The following is a 5,639-nucleotide window of genomic DNA, read 5'->3' as shown; positions in this document are numbered from 1 at the left end:
GTTATTTCAAATTACGGAAGTTACTAAAGATTGAAATATAAAAACGTCTGTTTTTAATGGTGTTGTTTTCTCTACTCCCCTTTTTTTGTTGTGGCATCGTAGATTAGGACATGTCTCCAGCCCAAGACTTAGATATTTTATTTCTACTGGAATGTTGGGGTCTGTACCTAACATTGAGATTTCTACTTGTATGGGTTGCAAGCTGAGAAAAGACTCGGCCCTTCCTTTATTAATATTAAAGACGCTTTTTCTACTTCTTTTTTTGATCTTGTGTCCGAAACCCATTCTGCCTCTCTGTTATCGAAAGGAGGCCGTATATGTCATTTTTGACAGAAGAATGAAAAAATTGACTAAAATCAAGGTTTTCCGTTCTTCTTCTTGAGGTGAATATATCTCCGCTGCAATAGTTATTAACTTTTGAAAATTCGCACTTAGCAGTTTTAAATAAAGAAATCAAAATCCCAATTAAAAATTTAATCCCTCAAGGGCCTTATTACAGAATTAAAACCTCAAAATATAAAATTCAAATAAAAAGTCTACAGCAGATCATCAGCGGTCGTGTGGCCACCTCCGAGTCCCTTGCGGCTCCAAATCACCTAAGGCTAGGGATTACCTACATAGTTAATAAACGGGGTGAGTTTATGAAAATTCAGTGTGTAATCCTCTCCTAAATTAAAACAGTTAGTAAACAGGCATGATTTAGAATCAGTCTGGGTCGGAGCCCATTACAATAACAGAACAATAAATGTGGGCCTAAGCCCAGTACTATTTCACTTGGGTCTCAGCCCTCATCAGAATCAATTGGGCCTAGCCCATTCTCAATATTAGTAACAGTTTGGCCTAGCCCATTAACAGAATTAGGTGGGCCTAAGCCCAATATAAAATCAATATTAGATGCAGATATGCAGATAGATATCCAGCCCAGTCCAACCAATACACCACCTGTACCAACCAACACACCATGTGGAGATAAAATCAACCCACCCAGCCAACACACCAAGCTTAGAACTGGTTGCAACACTAAGTCAAGAGAACGGCTCAATGCTGTAAATATCACAGCAACGCTGCCAGTTAACAGAACGGCTAAAAGCCATAAGTATCACAAAAAGGATGAAAACCTTGTACAGAACGGCTACAGGTCGTACACTACCTCTGTCCATAGTAACCCAACCCCATGCAATATGTCATGTCATAAATATTACGTGTATGAAAAATCATACTCAATATAGTCAAACGAAACATAAGAGCATAATCGTCATTCCACCATACAGGGGTATTATGGTCAGTTTGCCCTACAGAGGCATTACTGTCATTTTGCAAACTGGGGGTATTTATGACCCATCAGATGGTCCACCGTCACCTCGAGTGACTTAAGTAGCCTAAACAAACATAACGGTGCAAATGGGCCTAAGGCCCATTACTCAGCCCAAGTGGGTCACACCCTCGTGTGGCCTTTTTAGCCCAAATTTAGATATGATTATATGACCTACATAACCCAGTCCAATAATTATCACAAATTGCAGATTTAATCCGTGTGTGGCCCACGAGCCTATTGGGCCCACACAGCCCATCTAGGCCCAACGTGGCCCAGAACTACCTAAGTCATGTGCGCGACTTGACAAGTCTATCTACGTCCCACTTAATATTGAAGTTTACCCACACGAGCCCAAGGGCCAATTGGGCCCATACAGCCCATTGTGGCCCAGGCCCATGAGATCGCTCATGGTGACCTTCCTCGACGTACGTCCACATTTCATGGGCTTAGTTTACCCCACAAGTGATCGCACGCTTGTGAGGCCCCAAATTTTAAAGTTTTGACTTTTTGGCTTTTGCCTACTTCCAACAAAGAAGGGCATGAATACACACCTGTTTATGAGAACGCGTCGAAGTCCACGATCACCAACCTTGGTTAAGCAGGTATGAAATTATCCCTCCTAAAACCAATGATCACCAACTCATCTTGTTCGCTCTATTTAAAGCCAGTTTCTTGTCAATTCTCATGTTAGCTTCCCGATGTGGGATTACTTTCAACTATTAGGAAAATTCCTTATTTTTATATGACCACTTCAACCATAGAGTTCCAGTCCAACTCCACCTCCTACACAGCTCAAATAGCAAAATAAATATTCCATTGTGCATCCCAACACTTGAACCTTAGACCTCACAGTTACACAACATGCCACCTTTCCACTCCACCCCAGGCTCTTTCTGTGTCACCATTTTAGCTTTAATTAATTATAAGGTCTATAGGCCAAAGTCCAGGTTCTTTTAAAAGGAAAACCAAAATAAATTGCAAGAGCCAAGACTTGAACCTAGGTTCCCTTACAACCTTAATGACGCCACAACCACTAGACTACATGCTTCCTTATGACATTTATTTAACACAATAATTTAAAAGGCCTTCATCCAAGCACCCAAAGTTTTATTCACTTAAAACCAAAATTTTTGCTAAAGCCCAGGTTTGAACCCAGGACTTTTCCAAATCCTCTCAGGACCCTTAACCACTTGAGTAGACATTTAATTGTGTCATTTCCTTGCACAATTAAATACTTATACACAACCTCCTTATGGACCCATACTCAAGGCCCAATACTTCTATGCCCAAATTTGGGGCGTTACAAGTTTGTCTTAAAGATATGCACTGCATTCCTTTGTCAGGGCTATTGTCTCAAATTCTCCAAGCATTCATTATTTTAACAAGATATCCTTCATGAATTTGACGTATTCGGCATTTGTTCAAGTGCTTCAACCAGCGGGATGTTGATATGAAGTTGCTTGAGTACATTTAGGAACTTATTGAGTTGAACTTCCTACTTCTGCTTCTGAAGTCTTTGAGGGTAGAGTGGTGGAGGTTCTTTACTGGAATTGGTTGATTCGTCTTTTATGGCAATTCTACATCTAACGAAGTTGTTAGTTTATCAGAATTGATTGGTTCAAAAATTACCTTATCGGGTTTTGCAGATTTTGGTTCTAGTGAAACTGAAATTTCAACACTCGATTAAACTTCCTTCGAGTCTTGAGCATCAGCTGGCTCCTCTTCAACTTTGACTATGTTGGACTCTAATATCTTTCCACTCCTCAATGTCAACGCTTTACAATGCTTCTTTCTTTGATTCCTTGGATTCCCCGTATCACAAGGTAAAGCACCTTGTGGTCGATTTCTAAGTTCAGTTGCAAGCTGGCCCCTTTGGTTTTCCAAGTTTTGCAACGTAGCTTCTTGGCTTTGGATTAAGGCATCATTCTTGGCTATGTATGCCTTCAACAAGTTTTCTAAGCCATTGGATGGTTCAGCTTGAGGTTATTTCTGAATGGGTAAAAATAGGTGGCTGGGTCGGTCTATGTTGGGCGTATGTGTTACTGGGTCTAGCCCCTTAGTTACTCTAGGATAAATTAGGGTGGTTTCGCCATGATGGGTTATAGGAATTGGATTGTAGTCCTTGCCTTCCTTGGTTTTGGTTCTGGTTACCCATGTAATACACGAATTCTAGGTTCGATGGACATTCTTCTAATAGGTGTCCTTCCCCACAATAAACACATGCTACATTTTTAAATTAATTTAGTGGCCGTGTTGCAAAACTATTAAACCCATTAATGGTAAAAATTTTAAGCATTGAGATGCGAGTGAGATTAGAACATCTACTTCATGTATTCCAGCGACTCGTTTTCCTGACATTGCTCGATTGGTTCGTCATTGATAATTATTGCTGGCAATCCTCTCGATGATTTCATAAGCGTCATTGTAAGACTTATAAAGGAGAGTACCATTAGCAGAAGCATCCACTACCATCCTTGTGTGAGCATTTAAATTATTATAGAACATCTCAAATTGGATGCAATAAGGGATTCCATGATGAGGGCACTTCCATAATAATTCTTTGTACCTTTCCCATGCCTCATACAAGGACTCATCATCCATTTGTTAGAAAGCAGTGATCTCGTTCCTCAGCTTAGCATTCTTGCTAAACGGGAAATACTTTATAAGGAATCTTTCTGCTAACTCTTGCCATGTAGAAATTGAATTTGGTGGCAATGAGTTCAACCAGGCTCGAGCTCTGTCCCTTAGCAAATATAGGAACAACTTCAATCGTAGTGCATCTTTTGGGTACTTTAGCTAACTTGAAAGAATCGCTCACCTCCATGAACAATCTTAAATGCAGGTGAGGATCTTCGGTAGGAATTTCACTAAATTGGCCCATTGTCTGAAGCATCTGGAACATGACTAGCTTTAGTTCGAACTGTTGTGCCTTGATTTTGGGTCACCTAATACCCAGATTAAGATCATGAAACATTGGCACAACATACTGTCTTAGAGCTCTATCCTTATCATCAGCAATAAAGATAGGATTTTGAGAAAGGCTTGCTCCATTTCCTTGATTCGGATTTTCAAAGTTCATCTTTTCGGTCCATCTCTAACTTGCTTGTCTTATTCGCTGTCGAAAAGTTCTTTCAATCTCAGGGTCTACAGGAAGTAAATTAATAATTCAGTCAATACTCATAAACACATGAAATAAACACATAAAAATTAATTAAGTTAAAATTGAACAGGAAAATAAACCAAAATGAAAAATTAACAAATTCACAAATAATGAATTTTTAAAACACATCCCGGCACTGGCGCCAAAAACTTGGAACGACAGAAATGTGCAAGTACACACAATGGCAACAAGTAATAAAGTGCCAAGTAAATGTCGAGTTATCATACCCACAGGGAATGGGAAAAGAATTATTTATGAATGCAATTTTAAAAACACTTTTGTGAAGAAAAATATTTTGATTTGAAGAAGTGATTAAGAACTAGGATTTTAACAAAGTAAATAAATAAAAAGGAAAGAAAAGTTCCAATGCATGATTTCAAAAGATGATTTTCATCAGGATGACATAATTGTGTTAGATTAATTACATTTCTTAACTTAAAATTATTAAACTCATGTTCATGTTATTACGAATAAATTCATAGTAACTCGGTAATTTGTGAACTTATGAACATACTTACCTACCAAAATCCAATTAGCTCTTGACGATATCTCTACGTCAATTCAACCAATTAAATAATTTTAATAAGCAAATGTGTTAATGCACATTCATACTTATGAAATTAAAATAATCTCTTGTACATATCTTGATAAACCGTAATTTATACATATTTTTATCCCATGCTTAGCATATTTATGGATGGTTTCTCCTTAGATTTGGTGAATTCGATGCTCCTAATCCTTTAATTTCATGTTTTATACTTAGGTGAGCATAGGAGAGTACAAAGAGCGAGAAACGGGCTGAAAACGGAGAAAATAGACCCACATGGGAAATCAACACAGCCTGAACTTCCTCACACGGGCGTGTCACATGGCCGTGTCCATTTGGAAAGATCGAAGCACGACTTACACGGGCAGACTACACGCTCCTGCCTATTCAACAGCCTTGACCACGGGCTGGAGTAATCGCACACAGGCGTGTCATACGGGCGTGTCCCTACCGAGCCCAAGCATAACCCTATTCGGAAAAGGCCACTTTTGAGGGCTCTTAGTCATTCTAAAGCCTATTTAGACACTGGAGGAGGCACTTAGAATGGGGACACAGGGAGTAGGAAGCAAGGAATTATCAAGGGAAGCCGATTGGTTCATCTCAGAAGCTGGATTCAT

The 5,639-nt window shown here is 39.2% G+C and overlaps 1 non-coding gene across 1 annotated transcript; it reads left to right on the top strand.

Moving 5' to 3' along the window:
* The first annotated feature begins 3,842 nt into the window (after positions 1 to 3,842).
* LOC128289794 (small nucleolar RNA R71) lies at positions 3,843 to 3,949 on the top strand. The gene has a single exon (XR_008279438.1). It is a non-coding gene; the product is annotated as a small nucleolar RNA R71 (small nucleolar RNA).
* Positions 3,950 to 5,639: the final 1,690 nt, after the last annotated feature.

This window comes from Gossypium arboreum, chromosome 2 (genome assembly GCF_025698485.1).
Source record: "Gossypium arboreum isolate Shixiya-1 chromosome 2, ASM2569848v2, whole genome shotgun sequence".
Lineage (NCBI taxonomy): Eukaryota > Viridiplantae > Streptophyta > Magnoliopsida > Malvales > Malvaceae > Gossypium > Gossypium arboreum.
Note: the sequence above shows the minus strand (reverse complement) of the source record. Positions and strands in the feature narration are given on the sequence as shown.